The 27,017-nt window shown below is 32.6% G+C and overlaps 9 non-coding genes across 9 annotated transcripts; 8 read left to right on the top strand and 1 right to left on the bottom strand.

The window, feature by feature from the left end:
* The first annotated feature begins 1,578 nt into the window (after positions 1-1,578).
* On the top strand, positions 1,579-1,649 carry Trnag-gcc. The gene has a single exon. It is a non-coding gene; the product is annotated as a tRNA-Gly (tRNA).
* A 1,053-nt stretch (positions 1,650-2,702) lies between these two features.
* Trnag-gcc lies at positions 2,703-2,773 on the top strand. The gene has a single exon. It is a non-coding gene; the product is annotated as a tRNA-Gly (tRNA).
* Positions 2,774-4,898: 2,125 nt separating this feature from the next.
* Trnag-gcc lies at positions 4,899-4,969 on the top strand. Its single transcript has one exon. It is a non-coding gene; the product is annotated as a tRNA-Gly (tRNA).
* Positions 4,970-6,055: 1,086 nt separating this feature from the next.
* Positions 6,056-6,126, top strand: Trnag-gcc. Its single transcript has one exon. It is a non-coding gene; the product is annotated as a tRNA-Gly (tRNA).
* A 777-nt stretch (positions 6,127-6,903) lies between these two features.
* Trnag-gcc lies at positions 6,904-6,974 on the top strand. Its single transcript has one exon. It is a non-coding gene; the product is annotated as a tRNA-Gly (tRNA).
* A 3,534-nt stretch (positions 6,975-10,508) lies between these two features.
* Trnag-gcc lies at positions 10,509-10,579 on the top strand. The gene has a single exon. It is a non-coding gene; the product is annotated as a tRNA-Gly (tRNA).
* Positions 10,580-11,383: 804 nt separating this feature from the next.
* Trnag-gcc lies at positions 11,384-11,454 on the top strand. The gene has a single exon. It is a non-coding gene; the product is annotated as a tRNA-Gly (tRNA).
* Positions 11,455-12,772: 1,318 nt separating this feature from the next.
* On the top strand, positions 12,773-12,843 carry Trnag-gcc. The gene has a single exon. It is a non-coding gene; the product is annotated as a tRNA-Gly (tRNA).
* A 245-nt stretch (positions 12,844-13,088) lies between these two features.
* Trnag-gcc lies at positions 13,089-13,159 on the bottom strand. Its single transcript has one exon. It is a non-coding gene; the product is annotated as a tRNA-Gly (tRNA).
* Between the last annotated feature and the right edge of the window lie 13,858 nt (positions 13,160-27,017).

The following is a 27,017-nucleotide window of genomic DNA, read 5'->3' as shown; positions in this document are numbered from 1 at the left end:
CTGACGAGAGTCTTTAGCCACTTAAGCAATGATTGCAACTACAATCACATGGTCAGAGTCTTTCCTGATATTGAGAAAGCTTTTGATCGGGTGTTGCATGCTGCAGTTAGCCTCTTAAAAACCACTCGCTATTTAGTATACAAAATAGCTAGTGGTGTTCAACGTGCAATTTTGTTGTTAGTAGTAGCTTAGCGTAGCTATACGTAGAGCTCATACATGGATAAGGAAATAACGATTACAAGTGACAGAGATGCCCCATTAAAACAACAGGCATAAGTTCTTAGCCATGAGTGGTGGGTTCCATGGTGGGTAGAGCGACGAGCGAGCGAAAATGGCATGCCCAAGGTGCGAGGGTACAGACACTACCACTGCGGGAGTGTGCATAAGTATAATTGCTGCACTACTCCACTACCATCCTCCTTGTTAAGTCTAATGGGGAAATTATAATAATTATAAGCCCGTCATCTGGTTTGAAAAGCTACGCACACAGTAAAATAATAATAATAAATAATAATTTATTTATTCACACACCCAAGAAAACAAAAGTACACAATTTTGATGCTTATTAACTAAATCTAGGGCCTTCACATTATCACCAAAAAATTGTGGACCTCTGACCCCGAAACTAATGTAAATTGTCATATCAGAGTCAGCGAGTCCTCAATTCATTGCACACTAGATTTCTAAATAGGACATAACTTCAAGTGTTGTAAAAAAAAAACAAAATTACGTATAAAAAAAGGAATTTAAACCAAAAAATTAAATAAAATAGTACATTTAAAAATAGAGTGTGTTTGTGTGCGTGTGTGTATGTGTGTATGGGTGTGTGTGTGTGTGTGTGTGTGTGTGTGTGTGTGTGTGCGTGTGTGCGTGTGTGTGTGCATGTACTCAAACACACACACTGTAAAATGTATCTATTCATACTCACTTACTTCAAGTAAAAATAAATATACCATATTATCATTTTACTTTAGTCTTTTTTTATCTCGCTGGGAAAACACACGTATATACATAAACATTATATAATACAAAAACTCACCGACGCCAAGTGCGTTGGAATTCCCACTAAAACGAAAACGGTAAGCACTCCTTCTCTTCAAGGGGCTTCACCGGATCTCTGATTTTCTTTAGTCATTTCTATGATATGATTTGTAATTTTTCCCTATGGATGTGACATGGATAAGGTCATAGGAAGACTCATTTTATCGACTTCGTATTTCGGTTATTTCAAATTAAAGCAATTTTTACATATAAAAAAAATAGCCTATGACAAACAGAGGAACTGTAGGAAACATAAAAAGATAGATAATAATCAATGACATATACCCGGAGTATACCCGGTTTGGGTTACATATATATTTCATGTAGATGGCGGAGTAATCACTGCCAACCACAATTTATTGTCAATTCGCCGTTTAATCTAAAACTTCTTGCATACGAGTATGTAAGAAGTTTAGATTGAACGAGCTACTAGAATATACAAAACACAGTAAATGTAGTAAAATACTTGTTAACGAGTGAAAGGCACGTCTCAGTAACATCTTAACGTAGAGTTGATTTTAAAATTATTATAATATAGCATCGGTGGTTCAGTGGTAGAATGCTCGCCTGCCACGCGGGCGGCCCGGGTTCGATTCCCGGCCGATGCATGATATTTTTGCAATTCATTTTAAAACATCAACAACGTGTATACATTGGTTAAAATTGGCACATATTTTGCGTAGATATCACAAATATGTCAAGTTTACAAATCGAGGCATATTTTCGAGCAGGATTTACGGATTCCATTTTTAATAACCATGCGTGTAAAATCAATTATTTTTTTATTTTAAGTTTCGTCTATCATGATTATTGTTGATGATATTTTTTTCGTTTTGACATACAGAACGACCATAATAAAAGAGACAGAAATCAGCTGCGACAAAGTTACCATATGAATACACCACCACTATTTACATTAAATTAATAAATTAAAAAGAGCAGTGGACCTAGAATGGATCCTTGTAAAGTAACAAAAGCGTTTTTTTTTAGACTGTTCATGTTATTTCCTATTTTTATAATTGAACACTTACTCGTATTGCTATAATAAGAAGCAAAAATATGTTAGCATTTGACATGTTATGTTAATGTTATTTTACTTTTATAATAATACGTAATGGTTGACAGTATCAGAAGCTTTTCTCAAATCTATAAAAAACTCTTTAACAAATACTCTACTTTAACAAAAAAGTATTCGGTATTGATCTGAAGTCATACTGCTTAATAGTGCTTACCAACGCTTTTATATGTATAATTGTATAGTATATAGGTATTTAGATTTTTTTAATAAAACTGCATGCATCGAAACCCTGCTATAATTACATGGATAAGTCTTAGGTTCTAATTGATATATAGACGTTACTTTTTCAACTTTTAAGCCATCTGGAATGTAGATACTAGTTTATATGTTATAGGCTGAAAACAAATTATTAAATACTGTTTGTACCTCTCTCTTATCAGCTACTGCCTCCTATTCTTATGTATTACAAGTTGAGGCAATATGATTTTTTGTCATTTGTATATAATTTATAATACCACTCATAGTCTCATAGTTTTTGAGTGGGTTAAGTCGAACGGAGCTTCTTAATAGAAAAAAAAGGACTCGTTAAAAAGTTAGAGGCACAGTTCAGAATTATTTCTAATAATTTAAATAACTGCTATAAGCATCGGTGGTTCAGTGGTAGAATGCTCGCCTGCCACGCGGGCGGCCCGGGTTCGATTCCCGGCCGATGCATGCCTTTTTTGTATTTTGTTCTTCTCTATGGTTTTTAGCAGTAGATATGTATTTTCCAGTTGTGGAACGATCATTGACATTTACAAAAAACTATTACATATTTTAATTAATATTAGTTTAGTTTCAAATTATATACAACTGTAAAATGACAATGACAATAAATGCATCTAAAGGATAACTTGAATTAATATTATAGTATAATTTTTATTTGGTTCTAGTTACCGATATTAAGTTATAAAATAACAACACAATACAAAATTACACGCTAATACCAAAAAAGAAATTAAAAAAACATAACAATAACCAATTGATTAAATATTAACTATTTGTATAGTATGGTGTTTCAGCTGATACATTACAATGACGGTTAATAGTTTTACAGCCAAGTCTGTTGTATTTAATATGAGCTGGCCCGCACCTTGACAACCAAGTATGCCCAAATTTTTCGGATTATTGCTTATCCAATACATAATAATGCCAATGCGAATTACGTGCCGTTTCTTCTCGCTGGATGATGCTTTCCGAATCGGTGGTAGAGTTTAAATATTGATTGAATTGCTGCATTTTACTTGAATTAAATACATTTGATTTGATACTTAATAGAAAATAGTAAAAGTTTATTTCATATACTTTAAAGTAGAGCAAAATTAATACTATTTCTTGCTCCCCTGTCGTGAAAAAAACCATGCCAGGCTAATAGGGTTATCAACTAAAGAATCAGATCACTGGTTGCATATATATTACCCTCTAAAAATCTTGGAATACTTTTAGACAATTAATTGATCTCCAAATAAGAACACCGCTATGCCCTGAGCATTTGCCACAATGATTGCAACTAAAACCACATCATCAGAATCTTTCTTGTCATGGAGACAGCTTTTGATCGGGTGTTGCATGCTGCAGTCTTCGGTAAGCTGTTGAACGCCACGACAACACTCGCTATTGTTTGAATAGTAGCGTCATTTTCTGAAGTTGAAGCTGTTACTCAGTTGAAACTATGAAACTACAACGTGTCTATTTGTCGTCATACATACATGGATAACGAAACGACGATTGGTGAAAGAGGTGCAAAATTAAAACAACTGACACCAGGTCTAAGTCATGGCTGGTGAGGTCTATACCATTGGACTGAAAAATAAAACATCCCTTAATTATTATTAGAACTGCCGATGAGGCTATGGTGTAAGCCTCAAAATCCCTTACTAAGAAGCAATGCAAGAACAACTACAAGAAAGAAGTACTGGTTGATTTACTGGAAGAAAGAAAACAGGTTCAAGAAGAATTTAATAAGTTATAAGGTTCTAACGAACTATTGCTTCATTAAGCTCCACTATACTCATTATCCTCTACAGGATACTCAATGTAGAGTGACAAGTGGCGTGTCCAAGGTGCGCGGGATAGACGCCAATACTTACTACCGCGGGAGTGTGCATAACTTAGTGCTGCGCCTCTTTCCATCGCATTACGTGAAATGAGGGAATTGTAACCCCAGTGTCTGGTGTGAAAAGTTATGCACGCTACGAAATATACTTAGTTACTTCTTGAATATAAAATCTTTCATCTATATAATATTTGTAAAATAATGTGACATACCTTTTACACTACACAATATTATGATTTTTTTCAGACTTTTTTCTCTTTTCACAAATCAAACAAAAACAAAACAAGTGTACGAATACCCCCACTTTATGTGGGTCTAAACGGCGCCGATAGCTCAGGAATTCCCACTAAAAGTAAAAACGGTACCCACTCCGTCTTTTCTTAATTACTAAACTACTACTTAATTTTCTTAATTTTACTTCATTTTTTTTTTACAGTAAAACAGTCTTTGAGAAACAGGGGCTGTGTAGGAAACATGCAAGATATACATACATATAATCAAAAACGCAGTACGCCCGTTATAAGGTTTATGAACATGGCGGAGTAATCACTGCCAACCACAACTTATTGTCAATTCGCCGTTTAATCTAAAACTTCTTGCATACGAGTATGTAAGAAGTTTAGATTGAACGAGCTACCAGAATATACAAAATACAGTAAATGTAGTAACATACTTGTTAACGAGTGAAAGGCACGTCTCAGTAAAATTTTAACGTAGACTTTATTTTAAAATTATTATGATATAGCATCGGTGGTTCAGTGGTAGAATGCTCGCCTGCCACGCGGGCGGCCCGGGTTCGATTCCCGGCCGATGCATGATAGTTTTGCTATTTATTTTAAAACATCAAATTTGTTTAAATGAATATACTATGAATACGCAGATCATCACTCACACACCAAGTTAACTTTGCGTCTTATCACAAATCAAAGATTTACGTATCCTTATTCCGTTAATCACAGAAATGTTGATGTTTTATGTTTTTGATTTATATATTTATAGCAACATCGAGTGTAGAACGACCATAATAAAAGAGACAGAGATCAGCTACGACAAACTTACCATATGAAACATCACCCACTCCCTCATCACATCATTTACATCATATTAGTAAATTAAAAAGAGCAGTGGACCAAGGATGGGTCCTTGTAAAATACCAAAATAGTTTTTTTTTAAGACTGTTCGTGTAATCTCCTATTCTTAAAGCTCGACAGTTACTTGTATTGCTAAAATAAAAAGCCAAAATTTGTTAGCGTTGGGCATGTTATGTCAATTTTATTTTACTTTTGTAATATTTAGAAATGGCTGACAGTATCAAACGCTTTTTACAAATCTATAAAAACTATTCAACAAATAGGTATATTTTCGGCTAAAATACGTTTTTAATTTTGTAACTAGATCACTAGTAGCCGATAAATTATTCGATACTGATCTGATGTCATACTGTTGTCTTCTTATATTTTTATAAATAGTGTTTATTAATGCTTTTATATGTATATATAGTTTTTCTTTAATGAAGCTGGATGTATTGAAACCTTCCTATAAACCTGGGTTAGTTATAGATTCTAATTTATATGTACCTATTACTTCTACATATTTTAAACCATCTGGAATGTAGTCTATACGTTTTGTTAAGCTTTTAACTATTAAACATTTAATGGATGAAAAAAAAATAGTTAATAGTGTTCGTAACTCTTTCTTATTAGCTACTGCCTCTTAATCTATTACAAGTGTGCACTTAGAATTTATTAAATCTCTATAATAATTTATAATATCACTTATACTTTTTGATTTGGTTAAGGTGAACGGAACTTGTTAATAGAATAAATTAGTATTAGGAGAAGTAAGATTTTACGTAAAGCTAAGTTTAAAATTATTTCTAATAATTTAAACTACTGCTATAAGCATCGGTGGTTCAGTGGTAGAATGCTCGCCTGCCACGCGGGCGGCCCGGGTTCGATTCCCGGCCGATGCAAGTACCTTTTTTGTATTTTGTTCCTTTCTATTTTTTTAGCAGTAGATATGTATTCCCCAGTTGTGGAACGATCATGGGCATGATTCTAGTAAACGATATTAAATTATAAAATAACAATACAGTACAAAATTACACGATAATTCCAAAACTAATTAAGAAAAATACTGCGGTTTCAGCTGAAACGTTGCAGTAGCGGGTAATAGCTTTACAGCCAAGTCTGTTGGGGATCATGTTCATATTTTATATGAGCTCCGCACCTTGAGAACCAAGTGCGGCCATATTTTTCGCAAAACTGCGTATCTAAAATATAATAAAGTCAATTCATATTAAAGCATTTCTTTTATATCAAAGGGTTGTACTTACCTGGAAGGGAATGTTTTGAATATTTATTGTTAATTATTATTTTCAAAATTATAACAAATTCGAAGACCCTTTTCCACCTTTAACGTTAATCTTAAAATGATGCGCTGGAAGGGCTTTGTGAAGACCCTGGAAAACTATATATTCACCGATTGTTCTAACGCCGCTTGAAGAGTGAGCGAGCAGGTATAATTACAAGCACAAGGGACATAACATCTTAAATTCCATAATTAGTAGCCCGTCAATGGTATTATTTACAAGAACCACTCGTGCGCCGCTGTTATTTTTAGATGCGCACACGCAAGTTACGTTTATCGTCTTCCTAATTCTCACGTTTCATTAGATATAAGTCGAAACAGGTAATTGTTTTCAAACTTTCACTTGTATATATTTTTAAATTTCAATACAATAACACAAGCATCGGTGGTTCAGTGGTAGAATGCTCGCCTGCCACGCGGGCGGCCCGGGTTCGATTCCCGGCCGATGCATTACCTTTTTAACATTAAATATATATAATTTTGTTCACAAGTTGAAGCAATGGCAAATATAAACGAATATAATTTTTAAGCTTGACACATGAAATATTTCACACTTTTAATTAATTTTTAAATACATTTGACATAGAGGCTGTAACGAGTAAAAACATAATTGGTGATCTCGCTCAAAATAATAAAAAAGAAAATACATAAAACTATACCGCGCTGTGGAACGTCAGCTGCCGAAATAAGAACATTCGAGAAAGCTTCGTCAATCTTATTCTACTGCTGGCAATCAAGTAGATCAGTTTGATAGTACTCAATCACAGATGAAGCTATTTTCAGAAACAAAACATCAAAGTGAATTGCTGAAATTAGTTTGTACACTTTCTATTGTCTCTTATTGCAAATCAAATTGAAATAAACTTTATTACACAGAGGCTATACCTCTGCGGATACCTGTAAGCGGAAGGGGCAAATGGAAGACCACTAAATGTGACTGGTCACCACCGACCATACGCATTGGCGCTGTAAGAAATATAACATTGCCAATGTGCCACGAACCTTGAGAACTCAAAATATTCAAGTAAGCTCAAGAAAGCACTTTTGAATCGTCACGTGACGTTTGATTAAATGTAAAGAAACAAACAAGAAACTCAGTAGTTATTCTTTTCCACCAATGGAATTATAGACTATGTAGTAGTAGTAGATTATAATATAATCTTGTAGTGAGTACTATGCTTTATTAATCAAATCTTATGATAGGAACGAACACCATTCCCCAGGAAGGATGTATTAATTTTGCGAAGTCGGAAACTGTGTTATTAGTTTACCTTTCCTCCCCGTGTCTATACAATTTTGAACTAACATGTTATGTTCCTTGTGCCTGTTACACGGCACTAATTTGTAGTAGTTATACTGGCTCACTCAGACAACTGAAGATTGCTATTTGAAGGTAGAACATCGGCTGAGTTGGTGGTACATATCAAAACGGACGTGCACAAAGCTCTACCACCAACTGACATTTTAATTTAGAGTTGCCAACGGAATATCATTAGTAAACTTGAGCGTGGTGTCGGTGCTATTTAAATTACAGAATGGGTATCGAAAAGGATGAAGTAAGCTGTTATTTGTAATGTACTAGGATAACTGTTTCAAAAATCTACCAAAATTATTACTCTACTTTATAGACACGTCAATTTTAACTGATTGCTGGTTCAGATCAAGGTACCACTGACATTTTGTTCTCAGCGGTGAAGGAAAACATCGTTAAACCTACTTCAGTTGAATCTGCCACATGTGTATCCATTAATCAATATTGACAGCAGCGTGGTGGAATAAGCTCCAAATCATCTCCTCAAACGGAGAGGAGGCCATAGTCCAATAGTAGGATATTTAGGGGCTTGCTAATACTTTTATTCAGGAACTGAAAATTATTATGAGGTTGGATTACGAAGATTTTTTTAATTTGATACCTATTAGGCATTTGAATAGTCTTGGATCGCAATAAAGATTTAAAAGGAAAAAAAATATGACAATAGGCGCCAGCTCAGTATATCTGAGTAAGAACACGGAACTGGTGTTCCCATGAACAGCAACTACAAAATCATGGAATAATATATTTAAATTAAATAAATATTAAATTTATCCATAATAATAAACAAAATTCGGTATTAAAGTGATAAAGAATCAAGGTATTAATATATTACTTACTGGAAATGTATTAAATGTCAACAGCTTAAGACGTGATAGACAGGATACTCTTATTCTTCTCGTGATTGATGCGTATTCGTCAACTTTAAAAAAGTCTGAGGATTCAATTATTAAGGAGCTCAAGTTTATTAAGTTAATTCAATACACTTCAATATAATTTAATCTTTCTCTTAGTTTAGCAAACAAAATTATCATGTCTGAAATGTAGAGCCTTGCGTTCACTTGCTAGAAGGGTTCTGTACAGTCCTGTCTGGGTAAGAATTACAAATTTGTTACATGTTTTACCGCTAAACATCAATGCTTATTATTGTTATGATCTGATTTGAATGATGAGTGAGCCAGTGTAACTACAGACACAAGGGACGTAACATCTTAGTTCTCAAAGAATCTGCACTTTCTTAATATTATAAAGTTAAAGAATTTGTATGGTTGAACGGGCTAATCTCAGAAACGACTAGTCCGATTTGAAATATTAATATATAATAATAAATTTTCAGTATTAGATAGCCCATTAATCGAGGAAGGTTTTAAGATTTATACCATCACCCTACGTCCAATAGGATCGGGGTACCAATGAAAAATGTTGCAAAATCGGGGGAAAATTATTCCTTTTGAGAGTTTTCGTTACGTGCTCTGCGTTAACGGTTAAAGTTTCGCGAAAATGATGTACGATAGAAAATTTCCAGTTTAAAAGTTCTAAAAAAATGTTCGCGGGAGCATATGGCTTATAATAAACTTTTTTATTGTAATCAAATTTGTTTTAAAATGATGTATTATTTGCGAAGGTTTTTATAGACAATATTAATCCTTATCCAAATAAATACAATATTCATAAAATTTCCCTTTTAATTCATCATTCGATAACAAAATACGTTAGGAGAAATAATTATCAAGTATGACTAAATTATATTAATATACAAAACAGGAGTATAACAGAAGGAATTGTTATTATGTTTTACAGTTATCATAATTGAACTATTTTTAAATCTGCCTACCTATTTAAAATAATGAAAAAAACTGAGGCGTGTTTTGTTTTTAAATATTTAATATTTCACCTTTGTGGTGAACGTAAAATATAGTAAATAAAACGTCTTCTTATAAGAACAAGTGTGTAAAAAAACATTCGATAAAAACTTAATCACGCAGTTAGGCCATACCTTTATTAAATACTAGATGTGAGCGCGACTTCATGGGCGTTTGAATTTAACAAAATAGTTATTGTTCAGCTCGCAGATTTTACTGTAACTTATTAATTCTGTATTAGGCAGCTTTTTTGATAATAAGTCGTTAGTGGGAGTAACCCGACGTGACGGCGGTGCGAGGTCGGAGTTTTTGGACATTTCAGCGTTACTTTATTATTATTTTATATATAAAGTACTCCTTATTATATCACCTATCTGCCAGTGAAAATCGGTCCAACAGTTCCAGATAGACAGACAGACAAAAATTAAAAAAAAATGTTATTTTGGTATATGTACCTTGGATACATACCTATGAATTTAGTGAAAAGCGGTTATTTTAATATTAAAAACAGACACTCCAGTTTTATTATATGTATAGACTAGCTAAACTTCCAGCCCCCTTTTACCTTTTTTATGAATGGTGTCAATCTCACATTTTTTAGCGCAGCAGTGATCTCTGTACCAAGTTGTATGTACCAAGTCTGTACCATCTTGAGTCTGTATAAAAGTATATATTATAAAGTTTTAGAGTTACCGAATAGGACAGAATACTATAATAGTTACCGAGTGAAAGGCACATATCAGATCTCAGTAAGATTTTAAATAGAGATGAGCTTTGAATAATTTCTAATATTTAATACTATTCTAATGAGCATCGGTGGTTCAGTGGTAGAATGCTCGCCTGCCACGCGGGCGGCCCGGGTTCGATTCCCGGCCGATGCATCTCTTTTTTAAATTGAATTTTTATCTTGTTTGTTTTTTAAAATTTAATATTACTACAAAGTACTAAGCTAGTTAACATTATTCTAAAACTTACATATATTTAAACCTATATCGTATATTACATAGTGTAAATAAGATTGAAGAAAAAATATATTACATTTACCTTTATAAAAATGTACTAACTATACTGTACTGTATGTACTGTATGTCTACCTTTAGAAATGTATACTTTGTTTTGTTGTTTTCGGTTTAAAAGGGTGGCGACGATCGCAAGGAATATTAATCTCAGCGGAATCCCGGTGTTGGCGGCGCATAGACAGAGTAACAGTTGTGGTTTTTACATATTCAACGGTTCATGGGTGATTACCATCCGTCTTAAGCACTACAAGCATCCGGATGCAAGCAGTGAATTGCGATCACCCATCCTCCTCAAAAATAATTTATTGGTTCAATTGTAGGGGCTTAAAACTTGATCATTATTGGAGAGGCGCATCCAAATGCGCGAAGCCCGGGTTAATTTGCACTCCCAGCACTCCTCTGGAGGCTCCTTCACTAGTGCTCTTTGGCAAAATAAAATAAAATAAAAATAAAAAACGATTTTTAAATATTTACTTGTATTTGATCATTGTTATTCATAGATGCGCACGCGCAAATAATAAAAGATTCTATTCAATCGTATTGCTAAATAGATACTCTCGTTTCTTATTTCTCGTTTTAGAGTATGGAAGCAAAAATAATATTTTAAAATTATTTAATGAATGATTTGCTCGAATTCATTTAAAATTTTCAGTAAAATTTTAACAAGCATCGGTGGTTCAGTGGTAGAATGCTCGCCTGCCACGCGGGCGGCCCGGGTTCGATTCCAGGCCGATGCATTAGATTTATTAAATATTTTTTTGATCGAAAAAGCAAGATAAAAATTCGTTGTCGTTAGTAATTCACCGGGGAAACGCTGCTAGTATTATTATCACAATTTTACGCGGTTTTGTACAAACTATTACGTGTTATTCCTTCATGTGCAATGATTATATATATACCTACATTTTATTGTATACCAATTCAAAATAATTGAATATACTGCGTATCACACCCTGACCCACAGAATCAAGTGGGGACGTACCGCCTCTACTGTATCCAGGCCCACGGTTGTTGACCCCAGATCTTCTTCCTATCGGACGATCCGCCCATCCTTTGTGTTGCTTTAGTCGAAAAAGATAGCCTCTGTTTTAGATATAAAGACGCTTGAGCCCTGCATTTCTACTGTGAGAGCCGTTCCGACTTCAGAAAAGCGGGCAGCGTTCCGAAAGTCCCGCCCCATCGCCGTGACGAAGCTGTCGTCCGTTTGTCTGTCTGGATTCGGCACTGTATTTTTGGAGTGTAACATTTGGGGGCCCCAGAGATATTCCGTGGTGGCTATAGTCAGCTGAGATTTCTCGCTGCCGAGCGTGATCCAAAAGCAAAGTCGAAATATACTTTATTCAAGTAGGCTTTTACAAGCACTTCTAAATTGTCATTTAATATATTAAGTGAAGCTACTATACAGGTGAGCGGCCTGCTAGGCAGCGAGATGTGCTGGATGGCGAAAGTGTGAAACTATTTCTGTGAAAGATGCTATTTACTTAATCCGTACATAATTTTCACAGAGAGTGGGTATATATATCATTTAAAATATATAGATACTAAATATACATTATTCAAATAGGCTTTTGCAAAAAAAAATACACTTTTAAATCGTCATATTGCAGAATTATATGAAGACTGTTATGGTTTTAGTAAAGTAATACCTATGGCATTTTATTTTTTGTCGTGTTTCCATTAGTTCGTTCGACCCATTACAGCAGCTGGTTAATTTAACACCATAAATACAAGGGTCGTAGCTATAAAACACGTCGAGGTCACCGTGACGAATGATCCCTCAAGGGTCACCATTTATCAGACGTGCCCTTAAGGTATTATTTAAGGGTTCAGTATTAATATGAGATATTTATATTATGTAAATGTTGATCTTAAATAAACGTCAGCTAGGATTTGATTAATTAACGTCTAGGTCACAGCGTACGTAGATATAGGTTTATATATCTTAGAAACCTTCACAAAAGATTTAGCAAGTTTTAGTACAATCAAATGAATATTATGATATTAGTAAGCGATACAGACAAAGAAATAGCTAAACTTTTAATACAGCTAGTATAAGCATCGGTGGTTCAGTGGTAGAATGCTCGCCTGCCACGCGGGCGGCCCGGGTTCGATTCCCGGCCGATGCATTAATTTTATTAAATATTTATTTTTGATCGAAAAAGCAAGATAAAAATTCGTACTGGTTAATAATTGTTTCTTTTATCTTATGCTATTCTATATCATACGGCGGATGTGTAACTGGCGCAACTGGTGTTTAGTGATCACTATTAGCCGTAGATATTGGCGGCTCAAAAATAAATGGTGGTCCTTCGGTTTTAAGATGTCATATCCATTGTGGATTTCAAAAAATAATAGGGAACTTAAAAAGTTATGCATCGGCCGGGAATCGAACCCGGGCCGCCCGCGTGGCAGGCGAGCATTCTACCACTGAACCACCGATGCTTACAGAACGTTCTTAAAATAACAGTTTAAGCACGCAATAGACACGCTATAACGAAATAATAATATAATCTTTTATTAAACCTTATATTCATATAATTTACTTGAAATAAGGCTTTATACACACATATGGCCAATTCGTAAGCGTCGATGCAGAACCAACTGTAAAGTTACAGTCACACATGTGCAATCAAGTGCTTGTGTTATTTATTAACGCTATCTCGCTTGGTCGTACGTTGTGAAGGTAGATTTACAAAATAATACACAGCGAAATTCCACTAATTTATAGCAGTTACGATACGTTCCCGAATTTATTCCGATCCATGTTCGACGAGCAACTGGATCGTTGTGTTAGTAAAATTAGAAAAGGGTAATGATTACGTTTCGATTCGATTGCGATACAGTGACAATCAATTAGTAGAAATATCCCCTTAAATTATCCTAAAAGTATTTAATTAAATTTGGATCCTATGTGTGTTATGTGTGTTATATGTATGTCACAGTAATGGAAAAGGTAAAGAAAACGGGGAGGGTTGATAAGGCCGAGACGATCGCGCAGATGTGTCACAATAGTTTTTATTTTTATCTGTTTGTCTCTAAGAGCATTTTAGTGACAATCGTTATTGGAATATGGTCTTAATTGTCATGGTATTAAGAATATTAGACAATCATTATAACATGATATAATCAACATTACAGATTTAAGTTAAAACCTTCAAGAAATCAATCAAATACTTACTTGAAAAAATGTCTGCCGCCAGAAAACTTTATTGTTCTCTGAAAATAGTTTTTTTTTTATTTTATTCAATTACAACAAGTTATTGTCAATTGACCCTGACTTAGGGCGCAAAATCTCAGTACCGGTGTAACGAACCTACTAACAAAAGCGTTCCCAACGAACGATGACATTAAATTTGCCGTCTGTTAAATCCTTTCCATACAACTGATTACTGAACCGCATCTAAATATATAGATTTACTAATAATAAATACATTTTATATCATATTATATTAAAAAAATATATAAATATCATTACAATACATACACACGTACAGAATAGGGAATAACACAATCTAAAAAACATAAAATACTGTCATTTTATACTTCTTCTTCTAAATAATGCAGTCAATAAAGTCACAAAAAATGTTCACCCATTCGGTAACAGATGGCTCACTTTTCACCTGAAACTAAAAACCTGTGCAGCTGTATAAATACAGAAGACAAATTTTGTTTACTTTTCATTCTGTATACTTGCTCATATGTGTGTAAAGAGCATGTATATAAAAAGTACAGTATCATTTGTAATGTATGCTTACTTCTTGTAAGATCAAGTTATTTGTTAATGAATTATTATTATAACTTTATCTATATTAAATATATAATATAGATAAAGTTATAATAATGCTCTCGGTTCCAGCGTAGAAGAAACTTAATTTTCCTGTCAATGTTTTCTTTTTTTTTTATAATGTTGCCCACTTCAAAAGTCGTAGCGACAACACTTCAATTACTAAGATGTGATTAAATGTCCGCTGGTAATAATGCAATGGTTTTCTTTTTTTTTTATTTATTATGCAAATTAGTTTCTGTTGGGAAGTTAAATATTGTCCATGAATAATCATCTTCGTTTATTAATAGTGCGCCACAATCTAAAATAGATAATCTTGTGTGCAATACAATCTAATAAAAAAATATTAACCTGTCTTGTATTTGAAGTTTATTTATAGCGAAATATTCAAAACAATAATTCTAGGTTATGTTCAAATAGAGACAGTTTTGCTAGTATTTGGCATTTGGCAAACAAATGTATTTTATCTCGTCGATGTTGCCAGTATTCGGGTCACGCTCCCAGCCGTAGGCGCCTTAGATATTACCTAAACCAAACATTTGAGGTTCGCATAGCACTTAAAGACGAAATAAATGCGAGAAAAGAATTAGAATTTATGGTTATTGAAATAATTTTCAACTAGAGAAAATCAATTAATTATTGTGGAGTAATAAATAAAGCCATCACATTGATAAGTATTGATAAGTAAGGTTTAGGTGCCTTGTGAACGTATAAGTGGGAACAGCAACAGGGAGCGCCATGTATCGTATATGGCCGTTATGGCATTCGAGACGGTCTTACCCTTTTATACATTTAAAAAGCGAATTAAACGAAAAATATTGCAAATAGCACCTTATTTTCTAATGACTATGTTTTGAAATTGTCCTCTGTAGTACGATTCTGTTAGAATTCATTTCGTATGTAACTTATGAAACGTATATACCTACTCCTATAAATTTTGATAATTATTATAGTTAATGTCTCATTCTGATATCTCAAAGCATGTTCTGCGGTGAGTTTCGAGTTTCTCCTTACAGAATATAAGTGAGATGTGATGAATTGTCGTAACGTACAATAGTAAGTGATTGTATGATGTTCAATAGCAGGTCACATACATGTCACGTCTTGTGCAATGATCTTGAATTTTCCCGAGGTCGGTAACAGTTCAGCTACCAAAAACATAAATCATTATTGCTTGATAAACGGAGCGTCCAAGTAATCTTGCGTAACGATCATAAAAATAATTATAGTAATCAATTATTCCGTAGAAAAAGTTCAATTCAAAAATTTTATATTATAAATGAACAAAAAGATAGCCCATAACATACATAAGCAGCCCGTAAATGTCCCACTGCTGGGATAAAGGCCTCCTCTCCCTTTGAGGAGAAGGTTTGGAGCATATTCCACCACGCTGCTCCAATGCGGGTTGGCGGAATACACATGTGGCTGAATTTCGTTGAAATTAGACACATGCAGGTTTCCTCACGATGTTTTCCTTCACCGCCGAGCACGAGATGAATTATAAACACAAATTAAGCACATGAAATTTCAGTGGTGCCTGCCTGGGTTTGAACCCGAAATCATCGGTTAAGATGCACGCGTTCTAACCACTGGGCCATCTATCATCAAAGATAGCCCGCTAAAATAGAAAAAAGTGTAAATTCGATTTAAATTTTCTTTATGAGAAATATAATGTTCTGATACCGTCACGTATGAAATTGAAAATAGTCACGCGAGTTTGAGTAGCAATAATGAAACATAATAAATGAGATAACCAATGACATTTAAAGTAATCATATGACTAGATAACAAGTAACTTAGATTGTTAGATAATTATGAAATGCTTGTATTGTTACCAACGCAACGTTGTATAATATTTTTACTTCATCATAAGGTATTACAACCGCGGATGAACCTTAGCCTTCTCTATTAGATTTCTTCCAGATTTTTCTCAGGATTGTTCTCAACTGATCTGCACACTGTTTCCACTTAAATATTTTTTATACTAATCAAAATGAAATCTCCTTTGTGCAAATATAGATAATCATTTTCCATAATATATATTTTTTTAATATAAATAACATAGTCAGGCAAATTGTAAGTGTAAGAAATGAAAGGCATTCGTTTAAATATTATGTTAATTCTAGTGTACCAATGTCTAAAATGTTACCTGTAACTAATCTAGGTCATTAACCTTTTATTTAAGAACGTATATACAACATATATATTAAGTACAACACATGTATTTGAAGGTAGAATTTATGGTAAGTGCAAACAAAACTATTTTAATGTTATTATAATCTCAGAATTTTTTCTACAATATTTTTGTTATTTTGTTATAAAGTTATACAACAGAGTTAACATCTTATTGTCTTGGAGACCGGCAGCTGTGACGCTGGAAGTTTATTTAAGCGCCTTTAGAACTTTTCCTGCGTCGCTGCCAAAAATACGCTTATACGGAAATCTTCTATGAAACTTTATACTTCTTTTGTATTATCCACAACCGTCTTAATATTTATGAAATCCCATTCAAACGAAACATCCTTTATTTAATCTCGTTTAAATACGATACAATAGATATTATTAAATTAAAGTTAAAACTAAGGGCTAAACATAGGTTTTTGAGATTTATTTATAGTGTCGCACACAAATTATTGTTAAACTGATGGTGTTAATTAATATTAATATTATAAAACTAGTGTGTTTGTTTTGTTGAAGGCGCTATTCTCAGGAACTACTGATCAAATTTGAAAAAAATATTTCAATGTTTTATGGTTCATTTATCAAGGAAGGCTATTAATAGTATCTATATATCATCATGCTTCATGACAATTATTTCTTTTGTGACCTTCCGTTGCGTACGGTGCGTAAACTAAAAAAAATAATGTATGAAATGATTAATCTATATTAATAACTTCGAGCAGGTCTACGGTAGACCCGATCGAAACCTACCCACAATTATAGATCGTTAAAATATTGATTAATGATTTTTAGTCGAGAACATACATATATCTGCATAATTCGTATAATTGAGATATTTCGATAATAAATCCGCGAAATTCGTTCAGAAAGTTGTGAAAACAATTATAGATTATTGTTAGTTTTCATCCGAGCGAAGCCGGTTTTTCATCTAGTCTGTAATATAGCCGAACGAAGTCACGACGAGCAGCTAGTAATGAATATTCAGTGGTTTGTATCCAGCAGCATTTTATTTGGGTTTGTTAGACAAACTACGCTAACGCTAAGCGCCTTAATAATCCAAATGGTGGCAAGGAACTAATCCCGACAGTCACTTGAGTAGCTAGTAATTGTTCTGTATTATATAATACGCTCCATTTCTTATAAACTCACCACTTAAGTGGCATATTTTATGGGTGATAGAGCTTAGTGCAAGTCTGTCTCAGTCATATATTCTACCATCAATATTTGATCTGCGTTGTTTGGGGGTGAATGAACTCACTAGTTACTGGTAAATAGGATAATATTTTAAATTCCATAGTTGTCGTTTCTGATGGTTTTAGGAATAATACGCATCTTACAGTTTTGAGTAAGTCCGACAGTTTACGTAAATTTTATAGCAATTTGATTGCTCCTAGAAAAAACAAGCAACTTGACGTTTTATTTGGAACATACATACATTTTTCCATTAATCCCTTCCGCCGAGCCACCCCTTTGTTAGTCATGTTAATTTTTTTTATGCGTTGCTTGTTCGTTACCGTTTACGCTTCGAATCGATTAATTTCATACATGATATGATATAAATTCCAATTATATTTACTTATTGTTATTTATATGCTAAACGTTATTTAAATAATAATTAGTAACACCTTAAAATTCTGTATAATAAAAAAATATATAAATACAATAAAAAAAAAGCAAGTACTGTAAAAATCATGACTGCGAGGAAAGGTGGCAAAAATTAGTAGCATTTCTTCGTTAAATCGCTATTGCGATCCTATCGGGTAAAATGAACCAGCCCTCATGTCACTAGTGGAGGCAATAAGGTGAGGCATTATACTTTTAATGAAGGTTTTAGCGCTACTATTGTGTTATTAAGTATTTAAAAAATATATTTTATGAAAAATATTATCTATTATAAGAACATGCGTTCAAAAGAACTTTCATGGATAATAATAACAATTTGTTAAATAATATTCTCGAGTCATGGAAATAGAATGATAAAATTGAATATCCAAATAAGTTCTTCGATACTAAATGTTTTATGTATTATATCTTCAAGTTAAAAACAAAAGCCAAATGAAGTTGCGGAACATTATAGTGAAGTAAAGAAAGCGAATATAAAATCAAAAGCAAATACAAATTTGCGGCAGTACGTCTCCTTTTTGTTAATACGTCAAAAGTGCTGTCACTTAAAATATTATTAATTACATATATTGATACATTGAAAAGACGCACCGATTCGCATTTCCAAAGGTTCTAAATGTTAAATGGAATGGAATTTCTTACGGTGATATCTATGGGTAGTGGTGAATACTTACCATCAGGTGGCCCATTTGTCTGTCTTAATAAAGCGGAATCGAAATGTCTTGGGTCACGAAATTTTCTTTAGAGTAGAGATTTACCTAAAAAACTTAGCATATTCCATAATACTAAGTGAATTCTTCGTTATGAATAATTCAAATCCATCAAGTTATTTGCATTGTTTGTCCATAAACAAAAAAAAAACGATATTTATAAATAAAAAAATGACAGCAAACGATTCTGAGGTCTTTATTAAAAAATATTTCTTATCGTATCACATTCCAAGCGCCTATTTATACGCTAGTTTTGTGCTGAATCTATTTCATCCAGTAACCGGATAAATCAAGTTGCCTTTCATTGAAGTCGACACCTCCCAAGATATAAAAACCGATGGACCATTTCTTTTTATTGACTCTGATTTCAGCGTTTACTGCGAGACAGCGCGATAAGATATGTAACGGATCCTGTTACGTGATCTTAGTAAATGTTTTTTTTTTTATTTATATTACTTCCAACACGTACGTATATATTACCTTCTTTAATTTATTGTCTTTCATTAAATATTATATGTAGACGGTCTTATTGATTATCTATTGTTTTAAATATAAAAAATACTTTATCTATGTACTACCAAAGATTATTTATACGTCTAAATACTAGACTGTCTAGACTGTCAAAGCTGAGAACGCGTCGAAAAAAATAGTTGCCAACCGTTGGCCACTAAGTACACGCATACTAGCGAAGGTATGACGTTTAGCGAGTGTTAAGCGTAGCTGGGAAAGATATTATTTTTTTTTTTTGTAGTGCGACACTATCTAGATAAAATAAGGAGTCGTATATATAAATATCAAAGATCTTTTATTATTCAATATTATTTTAATAATGATAAGTCAAAATGTATAATTTTAATTCTTAAGTTATAGAGATGTTGATACATTTTATATGCATATAATTTTTAATTAAGCGTACAACTTTAGCCTTTATTCATAGCTTAAGGTGATTGTTTTATTTCATTGTCTGAAGATCTTTGCGTCCGTGGCTTTTTCACCTTTCTTTTGCATTATATATTGATAATTACGGCACCGTTATATTCTTATTATAAAAAAAGACTCGTGTCGTGGGAAACCGGATAGGAAAGATGTTGCATTGGCTATGTATTATGTACTAAATGACAAACAAAATGTAATAAATTAACAGTGTTTGAGAGTAATTTAAATAACAAGAAATAAAATTATTATTAAAAATCTGGATGAGGTATTTATGGTAATTCGCTGTACTGTAAGCCGCGTAAAATAACTTCATTCCAATAAATAAATTATACATTTATAAATTGATAATTATCATGCAACTAGTACTTGTTAGCTTCTTTGTACTACTACGTGAATTCTGCAAGCGATGCTTGCGATAATTATGGATTGAAAGTCTCATTTTTGTTCGATTCAGAGCAGCTTTAAGTATGATCATTTTTAAAAGTAAAAAAGAGTTCCAAACAAGTAGTAATAACGATACAAATAACAAATTAAAATACGAAAATTAAGTGTACCGTGTCGTGCAGAAATGGAGTACTTGTATCCGGTCATCAGTAATTTGACCGCTAAGCGGTTTTGTTAACTACAAGGATAACATTTGAAACTCAAGCTCAAACTCAAATTCCTTTATTCAATATAGAAGCATTACACTTACTTATTGATGGTCAAATTAAACACTACCACCAATTCGTAAAAAGGAACACCCTGACCTGAGAAGAACCGGCGAAAGAAAATCAGCTGGTACGCAAGGTTGGTGTCGTATGATGCATGGTTGAAATTCCTTAAGGTACTAATGTCTGTGAGCAGTGGCCTCTTACCTATGGCCCGTTTACCGATCCGTCAACTTATGTTACCTATGTAAAAAAATGTTCCAACACGAAGTAGATTGACTCCAAGAAGTAAAGTACACACTGTACTTTACTTCTTGGAGTGGTTATTAAAATAGTTCTTTTATATTATATATTCCAGGCATAGAATAAAAATGTCTAATCTTTATTTTCTGCTTGGAACTGAATCGCATTATTCAAATTATAACAATCCAACGATATTTTGTCTCGGGAAATGGAAAAATAAAGGGACAGAGTCGTCGAAATACCGCGGAATGGAATCTCACTGATTCATTTAATGCAATATTTTCTTTACTATCCAATTCCAGGTAAACAGCTTTTATCTCTATTGAAATAAGATTTATTTTTCAACAAAATATTCTTGAGTGTTCACAAATAATTTACCTAGGATGCAAATTGAAAATGTATTCTACAAAACTGCAATTCAATAACGCTTACATTGATTTTCTCATTGCTATGCCGTGTATTGATTACGAAATATTAATTGCATTTAATATTAAATACTTTAAAAAAAAATTACATCATTATAAATTAAAAATAATACTTATGACAGCGTCACATATTTGCAAAGATTTTAAGCGTATATGTAATATTCAATCAATGCGATTAAGGCACATCTTTGCAGTTCTTTTTAACTTTGCCTATTAAGAAATTTAAAGTTTAAGTCAATAAAACATTGATAGATAAGGCATATTACTTAGTTTTATCGATTTCTAGAAAGGATATATATTAAAATAAATCGACTTAAATTACATATGTACTCTGTAATTAAAAATGTGGAAAAGATAAACTACTGAGTTTCTTGCCGGGTCGGTAGAATGTACTTTCCAAACCGGTGGTAGCTTTACATTTAATTCAACAATGTAACATGATGATTCCAAATTTAAAAATATTTAATAGTTTTTTTTTAAAAATTAAATTTTTAGCAAAGAACAAAATACTATGGTAGGTTGCAGACTATATTAAAATTGTGTTAGATTTTTAGAACCTTTGGTTGTATAATAACAAAATACTTAAGACACACACAAACAATAATTAATATATCATAAGGAACACGCGTATACACATATCGAAGAATATTTGTATTTATGGTTATATAAAAACAGCGAATGAAAATATCATAAAAATGAAGAGCTATAATATAGCTTGATTAAATTACATAACTTCAACTTACTTCTACAATAATGAAAAAAAATATATGAAAATGTTTTCGAAATTTTATTGATTATTATCGTTATTATATTTTGCTCATATTATCATAGATACACCCTATATTAAGAATATGTAGACTTTTAATATACTATGAAATAGACTTAAGGCAGTATGGTGTTGTACTTTTGCGTTTCCTAAGAGGAAATAATTTAAAAATATCACGACAGTCGTCAAATACGACAGCTGTCACGTCATTTCATATTAATGAACGTCGTGACGTGATAATATTTATCGTTGTTACGTTTTGAAGAGACGACATTAATATCATTATGATATTTTTTTGAACAAAACTGGAAATAGGCAAGCGAGCTCAAAATTTTTTTATTTGAAAATGTAAGATGCTGAAAAACTTAATTATGTGATATTGTAATTTAGTATTCATGACATTAACAATTAATTTATCTTTGAATATATTAAAATTGGAATCCATAATTTTGTGATAAATAATGCAACCATGTATTCTTAATAAATATATACGTATAAAATAAATGTAGAGTAAAACATCCCACTAAAGGGCAAAAGCCTGGTCTCCTATTAAAATCGGGTTCGGAGGTCAGGATTGTATGTAGGATATTGACGATCCAGATTTCAACTTGCGTCCCTTGGTTTATATTCGATTATCATCCATATGATCACCTCGGCTACATACAATTAAATGAAAATAATTTGAAAGACTATACTGGTTAATTTTAATTAATGTAAAATAACCCACAGTTAACGCATACTATATAAAAATAGTACGTCCTGTCAAGACGAATTTAAATTCGAAACTAAACGTCAAAGATCAATCAAATCAATTCCGTCAATCAAAAAGAAGGGGTTGTAAAAACAATTCCAAACTTTCAAAGGTTTTACATAATAAATCGAAAAGGTGAAGAAAATAAAATTTATAATAAGAAGTGCATCGCATAAAATTAACAATAAAAACGGTCCCTTAACTACTTTTGGCTACTCGTAAAGCTCGCGGAGTTAGGGAGTTTACTACCGTCAGATCTAATAAAATTCAATTGGTATTTGCCTGCAATTTATTTATGGTAAAAAACATTCAAATGCCATTTTTAAATTTCCTAACGTGGTTAGTTGCGCGAAAAGCTGTGACCATATTTATGTAAAAATTGAAAATAGGTAATATAAATCAACTTATTTTGCTAACGATACTTTTTGCAAAATAATTATATTAACATCTTTAACAATACATTCTTATTTCAACCCATTTAGAGTTTATTTTATTTATGCATTATTTATCTCAAATATTTATTTAAATGTTTGTTTAATTAGTTCTGTTACAAAATATAGATATTTACTACAAGGTTATATTAGTTTTCTATTAGATAAACACGTTTATTAAACTTGAAATATTATCACCATTAGTTATATAATATTTTTAAATGAGTACCGTATTACGAGGTCTTTATAAAGAGTATATAAATTTGTTCGGCAACTGTTTCAAGTATCAAGTATGTTCCATCGCGATACGAGAATATTCTGGAAATTTTAATTGTATTTTTTTAAACTCAATTATCCAGGACTTGCTGCCTCATATTTTACGATTCAAATAAACTATAGATGAAATATTTATACTATATATTTATTCCCAATTATCTATTCTAGATATGAGAGCTGTTTTTTTAAATATACTTTATTCAAGTTTTCAAGTACTTTGGATTTGACATTTATTCGACAAGATTAACGTGAAGGTAAATTGTAAGGATACCTTTGGAACGTGTATTCTACTGAGATGAACCGGCTTATAAAGTAGTGTTTTCCATCAATTATATTATACAAGTACAATAGAATCAGAGACGGAGTTCTTTTAATTTTATCGACAGGAAATCAATAAGAGTTCATACGTTAATTATGACGACGATGGGCTAGCGTTATTCAACAATAACAATAAAATATAAAAAGATTTATACATTTTTAAAATTTCTAGAAACTTCCATGACAGTCTATATAATTAAATGTAAACACTATTAGGTGAAATAGATTGGTTTATATTACTGGCAACTCTAACAAATTTGATTTGCAGTTTATTCAGTTGTCTAGATGAGGAGATCGCTTGACGCTGTTGTGTTGATATATTCGTATTTATGCAGCTGGAAATACGAGCGTTTCATTTATCTACACGAAGTCGAATCAATATTACTTACACCACTTTCAAAACGTCTTAAGTATTTTCGTTGTACTCATTTGGAAAAATATATTGAAAGATTTCATTGATTTCGACAATAGTTGTTTTTTACTTTATTTATTTAAGGATTTCTAACAAACGATACACACTAAACAATAAACATAAATGTACAATAAAATAAACATGAGTAACAAAAACGGCTGTAAAGTATAATAACGATGTGTGTCTCTTCGTAAGAGAAAACAAACACAAACAGCTTGCACTTATTTTATATAAACTTTGATTTGTATATGTTTTTATTTTTATTATATTTACTTTCGTCTAACTTAATTATGCCAGCTGTGGTTTTTATTCATTTTTATTTATTTTATAGAAGAATTAGAGAATTTTAATTTCCATATTCTTGTCTTTTAATTTTCTTTTGTTATATTTAATGGCTACGTTTCATTCAAATACAAAATTAAATTCAACTATACCTGTAACTAGCTAATGCCTGATACATAAACTCTTTTATTTTGTTTTATTTGTATTTTTTATTATTATTTATTCGAAACGATTCACGCTCCGACTGTTTATCGTTGATAGTGCTATTTAGAAGCCTTTCCGCAAGTGTCAACAGCAACTACACAAAGTTTCAACATGGTTTTAACTAAATCCGTGAACACATCGCATACGAACAAAACTATCCAAATATTATTTTTCAACTAGTCATTAAATTTGATTATACTTGGTGGTAGGGCTTTGTGTAAGCCCGCCTAGGTAGGTGGTGCTCAACCATATATTCTACCGCTAAACAGAATGGTTCCTACAATTTTTATAATCGATTATTCATTGACAGTCTGGTCCTCACGTTGCCACACATATTCTAAGATGACAGAGAATCCAAAAAAATATTTTATGGCATTTAGCTTTAAGTAAGGGTAATGTAAAATGATAATTTTTTATAAAAGCAGAGAACTTCCAGATCTAGTGTTTTCTGAACTGTTCGCAATTACTAAAAAAATCACAATGTAATTACAGGCACAAGGGAAATAACATCTTAGTTACCCAGGTTGGCTCACAGGTGATGTAAGGAATGGTTAATATTTCTTACAGCGCCTTTGTCTATGGGCGGTGGTGACCACTTACCATCAGGTGGCCCAGATGCTGGTCCGCCAACTATAAAAAAAAAACAACTTATAGTTCAACACACCTCTTGTCTTTGTGTAGGTGCCCAGCAACTTAGTTCCCAAAGCTGGTGGCGCATTGGCGAGGTAAGAGGTCACCACTATATGCATAAAAAAATGTAAAGTTAACATCGGTTCGGAATGTAGCAACAAAAGACGCCGACAACTATTTCACTAAATATATATAATATTATTGTAAGCATATTGCGGTGCAACTGTAAGTACTTTGATTTATATTCATAAGATGATCTTTGATGTGGAACATCTATTGGCGCCTCTTGGGGGTAAAAATCGTATTCGCTCTCTTTTTCCGTCATGTCCGCTCTCTTTTCCCTTGTGGGAGCGTGGCACGTATAATATTTACTTCGTTCCTCTACATAATTATAATATATGTATTTGTTTGATTAACAAAACCCTATATTTATTTATTTATTGAATATCATTATAATTTCTTTCAGTGACAATGATTTTTATTTTTTTTACCCAAATTGGGTTCCGTATTTAGACGCTATGATTACCTTCTGCCCCCGCTGTAAGCGTCATCGGGTGTAGGGGGCTTTTCTGTTTAAGCCGGGTATTCCTCTAGTTTGAAGGCTCGCAAAGGTGGACCAACCGTCGGGTCGTCACGCTAGCATACGCAAGTGATCCCGTGATGTTTGATGGTTTTTTAGTGGGTGTCCCGGTGAGCTGTAGCGCACTAGGCATTTACGGCATCGGCGAGCCCCCCTCACTTGGAACAACGTAAATTAAACGCGTAAGAGCGTTATTCCTGTGAGAAAAATGGGGCCCCGTATTTAAACTCATAACGGATCTTTTTACGAAAATCATGGCTTTAAAATGCAGATTATATCTTGATAGGGAAACGGGCTTCGAGCCAACGTAGGTACTTCATAACAAGTTTCGTAATAATTTTACACCTGAACTAAAGTTTTAGGGTCAAGTTGGGAGCGAATTTTTTATTAAAAATACCGTTTTGTAATATGCTCATATAAAATTTCTTTATGTAGACGATATTATGTTTGAACAGCGATTTAATTTAGACCATTGTAATATTTAATTATTATTTTTATAGGCAAGGATTTTTTTATGAAATAATTGTTTGTTTATTACTGAAATATAACTACAGGCAAGATTTATTTATGATATAGGTAGGCAGACTGGCAAATGGACAACCTGGTGGTAAGTGATGTTAAAAAATCCTTACGTCACCAATGCACCACCAACCTTGGGAACTATGTTTATGACAACAAAAGTAAGTGCTGCTGTTTGGCGGTAGAATATCCGATGAGTAGGTGGTACTTACACAGACAACAACAAAACAATTGCATTTTAAATGTCAGTTACATAGTATTAAGTGTCCTAGGATGTAATTATCATGAAAATAATTATTTACCGACTCAATATAACAATTGAAAAAGTATTAGAACACCAGACACATACAAATTAAACACACACGTATTTGTCTACCTAATATCTACATTTTATTTAAAAATCTGCAATATTGTTTCGAAATAAAAGCTAGTTTGGGAACGCTTACTTAAGATATTCAGAAGTTTTAGATCCCAATACGAATACCGCACTCGAGTAAAATCACATTATGCGACTGTTTTATAACTCTCCGCATATTTTGTTCGACATTTACATATAATTGTGTTGTAGAGAGATTTTTA

This window comes from Vanessa atalanta, chromosome 11 (assembly GCF_905147765.1).
Source record: "Vanessa atalanta chromosome 11, ilVanAtal1.2, whole genome shotgun sequence".
In the NCBI taxonomy this organism is placed as follows: domain Eukaryota; kingdom Metazoa; phylum Arthropoda; class Insecta; order Lepidoptera; family Nymphalidae; genus Vanessa; species Vanessa atalanta.
Note: the sequence above shows the minus strand (reverse complement) of the source record. Positions and strands in the feature narration are given on the sequence as shown.